The 14,114-nt window shown below is 37.1% G+C and overlaps 1 long non-coding RNA gene across 2 annotated transcripts in view; it reads left to right on the top strand.

Annotated features, from left to right (window-relative positions):
* Positions 1–13,295, top strand: part of LOC122781878 — a 60,823-nt gene extending 47,528 nt beyond the window's left edge. The window contains exon 3 of one of the 2 annotated variants that reach the window (XR_006361868.1): positions 12,716–13,295. This is a non-coding gene — a long non-coding RNA (uncharacterized LOC122781878). Of the gene's footprint in view, positions 1–2,064; positions 3,447–12,715 lie in introns of those variants that run through there. The other variant, XR_006361867.1, reaches the window with a different exon arrangement.
* The last annotated feature ends 819 nt before the right edge of the window (positions 13,296–14,114 follow it).

Below are 14,114 nucleotides of genomic sequence, written 5' to 3'. Positions count from 1 at the left end.
AATTAGCCCTGTTTCCCATATGATAATTTATTTTACTGTGTTATTAAACAAATAACAGTGTCTTTTCCCACTACTTTTCTGAATATATCTATTGTGGTATCACTGGGAGGCATAAAAGATAAATATAACCTTCTGTACACACACACACACACATATATGTGTATATATATATATATATATACATATGTATATATACATATACATATATATATATATGCATGTATATATATATATATATATATATATATATATATACATATACATATACATATACATAGTCATAGCTCTAATAGCTATCTGAAGTAATATTAGGAATTTACTTTCTTTTTAAATATATTTACATTATTAGAGGGATTCAAATGTTGATCTTTACTTCAAACAACCAGTATCTTATCACACACACACACACAGGTTTCAGGTTTAATCAAAACACTGCCCACACAAAAACCTCTGTGCATCAGACTGCTGTGTGGGACGACTTTTCAGACACCGGCTCATGTGTCAAACACACCAACTCATGTGAATGGTGAGACTTTGACGCGCAGACAAATAGGAGAGCTCCAATGACCTTGCATCAGAGAAAGGTCAGTTTTCATGGACTACACGGTGTAAACAATACACTTTACATGTTCACTGCAATCCAACATCTCTTCTCACATGTCATATACAGTTTGATCTCTGGTTGTTTTTTGTTTTTTTACAGCACTTCTGTGTTGTTTACTGCAAACATTACATAGATGATAAAAAATAGTATTTCGGGAGCTTCTCTGATGCTGTAGCACACACACATACATTTGGCATGTGTATCATTTAATCATGAAACAAGGTGTAGTCATCCGGCATCTTTCAGTGGTTCACACATGAGAGATGATCCATTTCTACAATGAGGGCACCTTTTAGAAAAAAAAAGAAAAGTGCAGCAGTGGAAACAGTGTTGATTGAGTTTTCTGTGCGACATATGCATTTTAACAAAATACTGCGTGGTTGAGCGGTCGAGCCTGTTCAGCAGGTGCTCACATAAATGGAAGAACTCGTGCCGCTTCTTCCACACAGTGTTTCTCAATCAGAGAACGCTGAGTAGACTGAACGCACACACTGCGCCATTCATACAGAGACATTTATGAGTCAGCTGACTGGAGGGAGATATCAGACAAACTGATCGTCATCAGAGCATCGAGAGAGAAATTGGGCAATATTTTATTTTATGTCACAACAGTCATGACAGCTATGTGTCACCATCCTTATTTCTACTTGTTAATAATAGACTAAAGTCATTTTAATATTTAAATTGGCAGTGCATATACTGTATACTATAGTTTGGAGTTATATTACATAGCATATTCTCTCTGTGTCTGTGTGGGTTCTCTCCTGGTTTTCCGGCTTCCTACAGTCCAAAGATATGCAGGTTAGGGTAAGGTTCACGGGAGTCTCCCATTTTGGACTGTAGGTGTGAATGTGAGTGTGAATGATTATTAGTGTTGGCCTTGACATGTGCACGATGGACCTCTTTTCCAATTTCAAATGGCATAATAAGTCTATAATAAGATAATAAGAGCACTGATGTTTCACTCTACCATCAAATCAGAGACTGATTTACACCAGGGTTGAACAATGAATATGTTTTCAAGTAAAAAATCATATCATTATAAATTAATTCCATATTATATATGTAAATTTGAGAAAGCAATTCATACATGTTAGTACCCTTAAATTCTCAACTTGGATTAGAGTAGTTTATATTTTGATAGTATCTCATAACAGGAGTACTGAACTAAAAGCTTGATTTAAAATGTTCATAAATCAAATTGTTATCACAATATATGGAAGAAAGATTGCAGTTTGGTATTTTAACCCCAATTGTTTGGCCCTAATTTACCACCGAACATGCGGGGATTTGATTTGATTACTTTCCAGTGCAGTTGTCCTAATTGCCTTCACATGTTGTACATCATATATTGTGCTCAAGCGAGTCATTTGCTTGTTTTGATGAGTATGTTTTGTGGACTCAAGCCTTTGATGTGGCGACTTGTTATAATGGGGATTTCTTTTTTGTCTTATTTGCAGGGCTCAGGCGCAGGATTGAGAAACGGTTTCACCACAGGACTGTCACGTTGGCTCTCACCACGTTCGCCCATCCCGACAGGCAGCGGGGAAACCACCTGAGAGAAGCAGCTCTGACAGAAGTTTATACAACTGCATGTTCACTGCCTTTATGATCACATCAAACATGTGCATCATCGGACTTAATGGTTAAAACATTTGCTTTTTATTACAGCTGTGTAGTGACAGATAGTGTAAGATGGAGTTATAGGCTCAGCAGGTGATGTTAGTTAGGAAAGGGAACAAGGGAAGCCCCCTGTGCTGCAGTTAATGAGGTTTACAAGCCTCCATGATATTCCACTTTTTATTCTGATCATTTCCAGCACTAAGTAAGATTTTCCAAACCCACAACAACGTCATTTCTCCAACAACCGCTCGTTCAAGTTCTCTTTTCTGGTGCTGGTCTTTGTTTTATTAGAGATTAGAAAGGCTCCCCCCGTGTTGTTGTGTGTGTGGCCATGCTGTGCAAGCTTTGATCTATAAAATCTATAAAAAACATTTGTGAATGTAATGAAATATTCACAATCACAATTTCCCTAATAGGTCATTTGATAGTTTCACACTCATTGAGTCTCTTTGAGGGAAAAGTTCAAATATGGAGATGAAAAGTGACTGCTGTGAAGCTCACGTTCATGTCTTCAGTGAAAGGTTTTATTATTTTTTGTAAAAAGCTGGAAAAATAGACAACGTCATGTGACATAAATGGGTCCTATTTCTAAAACAAATGAATTGTATCCCCTTTTATCACCAAAACAGATTAGCCATACAATCTTCAGTTTAAAAGGGAACACATACAAATAATTATATGTACTGTACATGTACATGTATGTAGCTCATCAGCACCTGTGACCTGTTTTAAGTTTGAATGTTCTCTGAATAAAGGGCCTGTCATAGTAAGTAATCACGATATGAATTTGAAAAGCCAAATAGCTCATTATTTATTCAATTAAACCTAGTCAAATTTAAATATTTTGCAGATACATTCATGCAAATCATGTCCCATGTAAAACAAACAAACAATTACTGGCAAGTGTCAAGAGGACAGTCAATACAGGCTAAGAGTAAAATGCAGATTTAGAAAAACAAATCAAACAAATGTCTGACTGTGGAGAACTTTCAAAGAACGAAATCAGAAAGATATTTCATATGACTAATTTAACCTTGTACTGTACGTGTTCATGGAAATATGGAATAACTACAACTGACATAAAGATAACACAATTTATCCTTTCATGTCACAATGTTTTATAAACAGAGGTGAGGTGCAAAATAAGCTTTAGTTTCAGCTTCCAGTGTTAAAAATATATATATATATTGTATCATATTAATAATGTATAGTATATGACATTTAATAAGTGCCTGTTCTCTGTAAAAAACAAATCTAGTGTCAAGTCTGCCTCCTCCTCTCCTCCCTGTTTGACTGACTGTGAGTGCGGCTGCAGCAGCAGCAGCAGCAGCAGCAGCAGCAGCAGCTCAGATTAATTAACCAAAGTGCAACACATCCATTCATCGCAGAGGCTCGATGATCAATACTGTAAGTGTCATTGCCTCATGCTGGCGGAAACAAAAAACAGAAAGTGTGAACAGTGTAAGCAGCTGACACAGGGAAAAGTGCAGAGGAGGGTGGAGTGAAACTGCAGCAAGCGTCGAGTGGTTGAGGAAAAGCCAGAGCCAGAATTTGTAGAATAAAGGTGACAAAGTGTGGCTGCAGGACTCAGATCACAGTGATTATTCCTTCAGCTGGAGTTCAGTGTTGTAACACTATATAACACTAATGTACAGTAGCCTGCTTTGACTGTTTCAATAAAGGCCTGTCACGGCATGTTTACACTTTCCTCGCAATAATGTAAGTGTGATCATGTCGCTCATGTGATTGATGACAGCAGCCCGTGTTTGCTGAAACACAACGCGCCAAATGTAAAAGAATCACAAGAACATTTTAATGACAGGTTTTAGTCAGACTTTTGGCAGCCGACATCTTAACAAAGCCACTGGAAAGATAGACATACAGACGTACTGATATACAGAGAGATTGATACACACACAGTTCTGTAATACAGGATTCCAGTATTTATGGTTACTGGTCCAAGGTCATGTTTTCATGGCACTTAGAAGTGAAGAAGAGTTCTGAGAGGAGAAGCAGCTCTGGGAGAGTTCAAAGTGAGGACATGCACAAATGCCCACATGCAGGAATAAGGAAAACTGATGTAGCCTGGTAGACGCAAAAGTCATGTCCATGTAGGTACAAACTAAACGTATCAGCTTACTCTATTATGTTAAAGGTCTGTTTAGCATAGGGTCTCAAACTTGTGACTCCTTCAGTCCATGTCCTGTGGCCTCACACTTATTTTAAAATTATAATGAAAACTGACCAACATTTAACACTATTGTTCTCTTAAAATTAAATTAAATTAAATTAAATTAAATTAAATTAAATTAAATTAAATTAAATTAAATTAAATTTATTTTATTTTATTTTATTTTATTTTTATTTTATATGAGTTTGTCTAGTGTTTTAATTACAATATACTGTATACATGTTATTTTGATTTAAAAATTAGATTGTCTGTTTTTGTTGTTTACAGATTAATTTTGTATCATAAATGTTTTAGTTTTTTTTTACTGAACTTTGTATAAAATCACTTTTACTTTAAAATGGTGTGCAATATCATTCTTAATATTTTTAGTCATGGATTATCAAGACATGATTTTAATCTCTGATCACTAAACAGTTCATTTTTCCCCAACTGTTGGACTTTTTTCACTTGAAAGGCCCCCTGCCTCCTCTAGACCAGTCTAGAAGTTCACTGGCCCCAGGTCATTTTGAGTTTGAGGCCCCTGGTTTAGCACAATTAAGAGCAGCAAGTAGATTTTAGACTTTAGTCTGTTGAACTGAACTGAGGGCAGTCCTGTGCTGCACACAGGAAGTGATTTGTTTCATGTCAAAAAAGATGAAAGAAGAAATCAGCACACGCTGGTGTAGATGTGGCTAAAATGAACCAATGTTGTGATAATTGGGCAACATGGAAGGTTTGTTTCATGTTTTCATCGATGAGTTAACGTTGCTTAAACTGCAGAGAGAAGATTGAGGCATTGCAGATGAGTTCTGACATGTGGAGTTTACCTGAATATAAAAATACAGGTGTAGATAGAAATAATGAAAGAAAAAAACAATCCCTAAAGCAACCACTAAGAGCAAATAATTCCACACACTTTAAGGGTTCACTCTGTCCATGTTGAGTGCACTCATGACTCTGGAGTAGAAGCTTTCATGGCTCTGGAACGTCTTCCAAAGGGCAAAAGTTCACAAAAAGTTATGTCCGGAGTGGGTCGAGTCTTACGCTGCTTTGCACTCTTCTGAAGCGGCGTTTGGAAAATGTTCTCCAGGGATGAGCAAGAGACCTTTGTCCATCTGTGTGTTCAAAAAGTAGAAACTGAAAGAGCGTCATGACTGTTTCCAGACATCTTCCCTCAGTCCGGTGCCAAACAGCCTCTTGGCAAAAGTTAAACGTATACTCACACACACACAAAACCATCACGCCAAAAATCAACAGATGTTCATTTTCCCTCATAAAGCCACTGTTTCTCGACTTGTTTGGACAGCTGAGTGTGTCACATTTTGCCATGAATGTCTCACCTTGTTCTGATCACGGGCTCAAATATTTTATCTCCACATCCAAATGAGCACATTTTCCTGTGAAATACAAAAGCGCTGGTTGAACGAGTCCAGTCGATGATTAATCATTCAGTCGGTCTCTAGAATATGTCCAAGCTAACTAAACAAGAGGTTTCACATCACGATAAGTTCTCGTGAAGGTGAGGCTGTGGAGAAGGGAGTTGCAGACTTCAAATTACAAAAAACTAAAAATCTGTTCAAATACTTTTAGAGAATTATTTTCTGAAGAAGCTTAAAAAGATGACAATGTTCAATTTTTGAACAAGCAGCTAAATATTGGTCAAGAGGGATATGAGTCATAATGAAATCAGAGAAACAGCACTGGTGAGCTGTAAACCGCTGCTCTTCAAACCAAAGACAGCAATAAATATTCTGTGTGGTTTCTCTTCGAGGCATTATTCTTCCCCCCGGGTCACAGAGAATCAGTTTTAAACACCCATTTGTTTTATGGGAGGCATCGTGTCTCTGTTATTAGGTTTTCATGAAGAAGAATTATATCTGTAGCAGTTTTGACTCTCTCGTTGTGAAATATCAGGATGTTAATCACGTCAAGTGTTTTGCGAGACAGCGCAGAACTCTCCTTATTGCTTTCATTTAATAATTATTAACAGTTTAAAGTTGAACTTTGTTTTTTACAAAACAGAATGGACTGGGAACTATTATCGCTAACTGCTGAATGTTATAATTAACATCAGTTTTGTCACAACCACTTCAGAATAATCACAACAAAGAATCTCTATATGATGGAATATACAAAACAATGAATACAGGTTTTAAGTTAATACTTAACACACATAACACAGACATATAGACTCAGTTGTCAGATTATTAGGTACAGTATATTTGCTGTCCTGCATTTAGCGATGATGACTCATCTGTAGGCTCCACTAGCCTTCTTTTTCTTTTTTTAGCTATTTAACAACACATCCTCTCTGAGAAGATCTATGGTTACATAAAGCAGCTTTGAGTGGTCATCAAGTGCTATATACACAGTAAATACAGACTTTGTATTCCTACACCTTCATGAAAGTTATATTTTAATAACCTGATTTAAACCTGTGGAAACCCATGCTTTATTGTGTTGTGCCGAGCTGTTTTTTCTAATATATTATTCACATTAAAACACATTTCCACAAACTACATACTTGATTTACATTTATTTCTACATACGTGAAACAGTCACAGGAAAGGAAATCAATTAGTGAGTTCCATGTTACAGCTAAAATGTTAATGCTATGCATGTTGCATACAAAATGGATTTAATGAGCATTAAGTGCATCCCTTTATGGTCTTGACTACATTACCGGTGTATATTTCGTACAGAACTCTGAACGTGAGGATTGGCAGAAACATGATGAATCCACTGCAGAGGTCCCTCACCTCCACCTCTGATCTCCAGCCGATACATAAAGCGTCTGCTACGTCCTCGTAAAGCTGCTGATGCAAAAATCCCACTTTGTCAAAAAGAGACGAACAAGACCAAACGTCGTCTCGTCCCTCACCGTGGTTAATCTCCTGTCACCAGTAATGAACAGAGTGGAGAAACTCAAATGCGTCACCTCTGATCTTTAACCAGGATGCAATTTGTATTCACACTCTTAGTCCACACAAACAGAAGGGGGGGGGTGGGGGCTCATGTGCGCTTACACAATCAACACAAAACGTTGTCTTATTATTATAAAGAGTTAGAAAACACTGAAAGATTTGATCTGGTGTCACAGGTTAACAACACAAAAATCATAAATATGTTATTTTTTCAAATGTACATTGTAAATTGTTATACAGCCAATGGATTTTAATAGTCACTGTGACCTCACAAACCCTTTGTTGTGATGAAGAATAACTCCTCAAGATCATTCTCTTAAAATCGGCACAGATTATAGTCCAGTGACTAATTTCTCTTATTAAACTCCCTCCACACACTTGCAATGACCTTGGATGACCTTATTCTGAATTATACATTATTTCAAATATGTTTGCATGAGCTGCTAACATAAAGTCCCCAAGTGCTATAACAAGTTATACCTTATACTCAGATGTGAAATGTGAAATGTGATGCATAGACACATAGTACTAAAATCAGGATAATCCACGTCTCAATCTGATAATTGCTTATTCAGAGTATGACCTTATTCTGGTTGAGATAATCAGAAAATGACATTGCCTTGTCCTATTCGGACTCTTTTCTTAGTCTGGGTGATATCAGAATATTGCTGTATATGTAATCATAGTCCTTGTGAGTGAGGATATGCTGTTAAATATCGTAACATCATCAGTTACGCGCTTTAAAAGCATCCTGTCATTTTGTGAAACTGGCTGTACAGACCCACTTTATCAGGCATGGAAGACAAAGCACAGAGTCATCTATCAGACTGGTTCATCTGGTCCTGTCCCTTCAGTAAATTCTTCATCATAGTTCTGGGTCTTTGTTGGCTGGGAAAAAAAGATCACTGTGAGCGAATGGGTGCGCCTGTTTAATCCCCATTTTCTGGAATGTCTTGTAAAACCACCGCCATGCACTTGTTTACTTTGGAAGAGAAGCAGACCGTGGTCACAACGGCGGTCAAACGTTGGTGCGAGCGTTTGAGTTTAGGCATGGTAACTAATCATTTATTTTTGAGGTATTTCTCTCTGAGCAAGATCATTTAGCTCCCGCAGTGAAATTCTGCATTAAAATGACCAACATTTTGAAAGAAATCCAAACAATCCAAATCATTTTGTCACAGTCATGTCTCGAGCGTGAGACTAAGTGGTTTTCCACTTAAAAAGGCCAGTCAACTAATTCATCTCCTCAGCTCTTAACAGCATGATTAAAAGCATCACTGCAGTTGAGGAATTCCGAACCGTCGGGCCTGCTGTGGGTGTAATGGTGTGAGGAGAGAAAGGCTGTTTTATAAATGGAAGAGTGCAATTTATCTCCTTGCACTTCGTACGAGGTCTTTAATCACAGTGTCATGCACCGAAAGACATTTGTCCTCAGGTGAGGAACCTGTTAGTTTTGATAAAGATAGCGCGTGAGGAGCGTGTTAGTATGCATTATCCACTTAAACACACACTATTTATAAAAGCTTTTCATTTTAGCTTCAGGGTAGGTTTTTTTTTTTGCATGTACACATCTTAGCTAGTTTTTCCTCTAAGGTTGTTTTCAGACAGACAAGGAGTATGATTGGGGTCAGGAACAAATAGGATTTTAAATTGACATCAATTCCTTTTGTAAAGGACAGGACAATATAAAAAAATGACAGGGATAAAGTCCATTGGACTTTTTTTTAAGCCTCACTGAACTATACAGAGGACAATATGCCTGAAATACACGGATAATAAAACAGTAAGAACAATGCATTAATATATGTTCCGGTAGACAACACAGGGTTAGGGTTAGTTACAGTTATATAATATAACAGTTATATAATATAACATTTACATAAAAGAAAATTTACTCAGGGAAATTAGGGAAAAAATATTTATTATAATATGACACGCCTTAATAAGCTTTAATGGAAATTTCCCTCTGCACAAACACATGCTTGAAAAACACTGATGTCATAAATAATGACAATCTGCACTTTCTGTTTTCTGTTATTTAAGTTTTAAACAACAACAATAATAAAATAAATCAATGTCATTCATCTACAGTATACTGATCAGTCAAATGGACAGAAAATCAAATGTAACATCAGGAACAAGCACACAAACAATAATACAGAGAGAGAGAGAGAGCGAGAATAAGTAAAGATTAAAAAAACCCAAAAGAAAACAACAACAACACCCCAATATTCAGTCATACAAGTTACACACTGTAGGTAATAATCAAAATAAAAGAGACAAACAGTCTCAGCAGGGAGGTATAGTCCATAAGTGGCTTCCAGATTTTCAGGAACAGCGCTAATCCTCTCATGAGGAAGTACATTAAAGATGTTGTTATACCACATGGTCACAGTAGGAGGTGTATCTTGGATCCTTTTTTAACAAAACACATTTTCTTGCCGAGAGAAATAAGTTTATCCAACAATTTATGACACGTCCTTAGACGGCAGGCCGAGCAGAAAGAGTTAGACTCTCTTTCTAATTTTGCTTTTAAAATTTCCACTAAGGTCTTTGGATATACACAACCAATATCCACACATGTATCTGCACTGCCAGAAAAGACATTTTAAACATAGAGGAGATCCATTTTATTACGAATATAGAGTTATATATGTAATCTGTGAGTTTCCTGTTGTGTAATGCAAGAGAACTCATTTTTAATACAAGCAATAGCTCATCCTCATTGTATTCATTTTCAATGGTACAATCTTATACAAGGCTTGCCATATGTTCCCCCTTTTTGCTTACGTGACTCTCAAGGTAATTCATGTGAATGAATTATGTTAATATTATTAATCAGTATTTTGTGCACACCTATTTCGGGACCTCAAATGACCATTTTGTGCCCACTAATTAATATTTTGTGGTGCACGTTTTACCTATTTTGTGACCACAAATTAGAGTTCTTATCCCTCATGTCATGTCTGCGACTGAAAACACCAATTTATCATGCAAACGACCACAATAAAAAGAAAATAATGTATTCAAAATCAAAGAAAAATCAGGTCCCAGAAACGTCCAATGCTGCTTCCAGATTTTGGCGACGTTTTTGGTTAGAAGTACCATCTGAAATCCATTATCACAATCCATTTAACTGAAGGGTTCTTATCACTAGTCCACTTTATGAACATATATATATATATATATATATATATATATATATATATATATATATATATATATATATATATATATATATACATATATTCAACATTAGCAGAGCACAAATTAGTCATAATGTCAGACATGAACAGCCACAACAATAAAAGAGTGATTTAACCACTGTGTCTTGAGGAGAGTATGCGAGCCATACATGTGGTCACCAGTGCTAGTTGTGTCTTTAGTTAATTTAAGGGACCTTTCATGATAAAATAAATATCACGCATGAAGAGCGTTGTGCTACGAACAAGTTAGCTCAAAAAACCTTTCAACACGACCGTGAGCGTACGCTTTCCAGAATATCATCTGCTAAAAACCTCAACTATAAATATCTGCTTTCATCTTTTCCAGTGATGCACAGAGCTCTTGGGAGGAGGTCCTATTGTCTGTTGTTCAGCCAAAATGAGAAAGGCACTTTTTCTTTAACCAGCAAATCCTCAAAGGAAAAAGTCTTTGCTTTAATCTGTTTAGACTGGGCAGACAGGGTCTGCCATGACTAAGCAAAGCATGGTCAAATCAAAGTGACCCTAATTATTAGGCCTGTGATTAAATCTGACATTGTAAGTTATGTGAATTTAAGCTTTGGTGTCAGGAAAGTTTAATTGACTTAAGTTGTGTTTGAGCTTTATTTCTCAAACATGTAAACACATTTGAACCATTTTGCTTTAGTAAATACCAAGTGAAAATGTGAAAAAACAGAAATCAAACAGTAAATACAATTAACATGAGAGTTGACATGTAACATTTGGCATAGTCATGTTTTTGTATTTGTGCAGGGATGGAATGGTTTCAGGCTCAAAAGTGAATAATAACAAAGGAACACTGTGAAGCTGTGACTGCATAGATAATTGGCTCGGATCAGGATCAGGAGCGAGTCAGAGTGAGCTGAGTGCACGTTTGGGAGTTCAGACAGTGACAGAATTACAAATTAAACAAATTAGAGCATGTCTTTACAGGTAATCCTAATCTTATAATGGAAATGTATCAGTCTCACTGTGGTGCAGAGGTGTTTTTTTCATACATCATCTGTGGTGCAGATTCTTCTGCAAGGATTACGTACAGATTTTGTGCTGTGACGGTCACAAACTCATTCATATTTGTCTGGGTCAAAGGTTATTTAGGAATCTTTGCTGCCGATGAATGGATGTATTTATTTGTATGCGAGTTGCTTAAGTGGTAAATTGCCGCAATAATAATACACAACTCCTTATGGACATCCTGGGGGGGGGGAACAAAAAAAAGAGAATAGCTATAATTTGAAGAAGTCAGAAGAAGTGAACTTTGACATACACAAATTTAATGTGATTTAAAAAAAAATGAGAATAAAAAAAATATTTTTGGACTATGCTGAAAAAAGACTCTATGCTGCACATTCTGTGTGTTCTCAGGGTTAAGATACAATGATGATGAACTTGTTTATCAGCTTCCTAATGTTTTTTTAACATTTAGTATTTTACGTCCGTGAACATAGGTAAAGAAACGCAAAACCCACACACACACGGGGAGAACATGCAAACTCCATGCACAAAGACCCTGGTTCCAACCGGGGCTCGAACCTGGGGTCTTCTTGCTGCAAAGGCAAGACTGCTAACCACTGCTAACTACAGGAAATCATGTAATTAAATTCATTAAATTAAAAAAGAAACAATTCATCTGAACTCACCTCATTTTTAAAGCTGACATCTGCTTCCTGGGTTCATACTCTCCAGGAAATGACTGAGTTGGTTCAACTATGAACTTAACCAGAAAGTGACTGTGATGTGATGTTTTCAGGCCTGTGAGGTCACAGAATTCTGATCCTCACGTCTGAATTTCATTGGTATAGAATTGAACAGTATTGCAGGTAATGTGAACGTAGCCTGAAATACTTGTGTCACACTTGGCTCCACAGAGTGGATTGTGACAGAAAATAATTCAAGAATGTTTTATTGTTAAGTTACAGTATATTCCAAGTTATTACTCTGATTACAAGTTTATTTGACGGCGGTAAAAATAAATAGTTTATGCAGCACTGTGTGTTCTCGCAGACTGATGTCTTTTTATTTGTTCACTAGTTGTTATCATGCACTTAAGGGTGAGATAACCGAGCACATTATAATGCAATGCACCACCTCGTGTTCGTATATTTGAAGTCATTTTCCGGGATTAACATTCTGTCTGCCTGTGTTTGCTTTTTCTCTTTCTCTGCTCCAGTTGAGATGTCGCTGAGTCACTTTGGGGCCATGACATCATCATCATGAGATGGGAAGCCTGGTGGATGTGACCACAGGCAGCGACAGAGGAGGTGGTGCTGTGAGTGGCGGTTTGTGCTGTGGATTTGCCTCAGGAAGTACTTCTTTTTTTTTTAACAAATGTTGAAAGGAAGAACACATTCATCAGGTTTTGAAGAAGCAGTAAATAAGATTTGGACAGTTGCATTTTACCAAGTGACCATAAAGCACCTGTGGGAGGACGGTGATTATCCTGGTGCTGAGGGCTTTTTCTTGCCAAACTGTTTTTGGGCTGTTTTGGAGCAAAATGGCCACACCCTGTGAAGTAATGCTGATTCTGTTGAAATCATGACAGTGGTGACCACAGCTTAAACACAACGAAAAGATATTTCCCCCTAGAGCCTGCGTATTCCTCCGTAATTATGTGGACAAAACCAGATGTGACACTTTCCAAGACACATTCACCTCTCTGTATATTTCTTTTAAATGTTGAATGTATGAAAAGGGGAGAAATACAAGTTAAAGTAAAAATATTTTTTATCATGAATAGACGTCTTTATTGTTTTATTACTCACTGATGTGCTGTTTTTATGTAAAATAATGCGATATTTTCTGAAAACCTTAAACTGCACAATTTACACGTGTTTTTTTTGTGATGAAATGATTACTTAAAGGGCAAGTTCATTTTAAATGGCATGGTTAGCAAATATTGCTGTTTGAAAAGTACGTAGCCTAATGATAAAAAGACATCACTGGATTTCAAACAACTTTCATGGGGTGACTGTTTCTGATGAGTAATGCTGGAATGCTGTGATACAGAGTCAATGAAAACGTAAGAGATTTCCTCCCACAGTCCATAAACATGCAATATGGGGATTAGGTTAATTGGACACTCTAAATTGACCATAGGTGTGAATGTGAGAGTGAATGGTTGTTTGTCTCTGTCCCTGCGATGGACTGGCAAACTGTGTACCCCGCCTATTGCCCTGTGTCAGCTGAGATTGGCACAGCACCCCCCGCGACCCTGTGGAGGATAAAATGGTAGAAAATGGACGGATGGATGGATGGACTTTCAAATGTAGTAGGCAGCGTAAACACACATGATCAGTCTCACAGAAAACACCTAAAGCCTGAAGAAAAAATAATTGCATCAAGGGTTGACTTTCAGTGTGCAGACAGAGGTGGTGCTTTTTAACACAAAGAGGAAGAACAAGTATGAAATGTCCTTAGTGGTCACTGAAACACGTACAAACTGAAAGAAGAGGCCAGTTGTGCACATGTCTATAATGAGCTTACTTCTCTCTTGTAACGTCAGAGAACGTCCTTCAGAGGAGTTTAGAAGACATTTCTATGATGTGATTGACAGCGGATGTCACACAGTG

Source organism: Solea senegalensis, linkage group LG15 (assembly GCF_019176455.1).
Source record: "Solea senegalensis isolate Sse05_10M linkage group LG15, IFAPA_SoseM_1, whole genome shotgun sequence".
NCBI lineage: Eukaryota > Metazoa > Chordata > Actinopteri > Pleuronectiformes > Soleidae > Solea > Solea senegalensis.
This window is presented reverse-complemented; position numbering and strand designations above follow the sequence as displayed.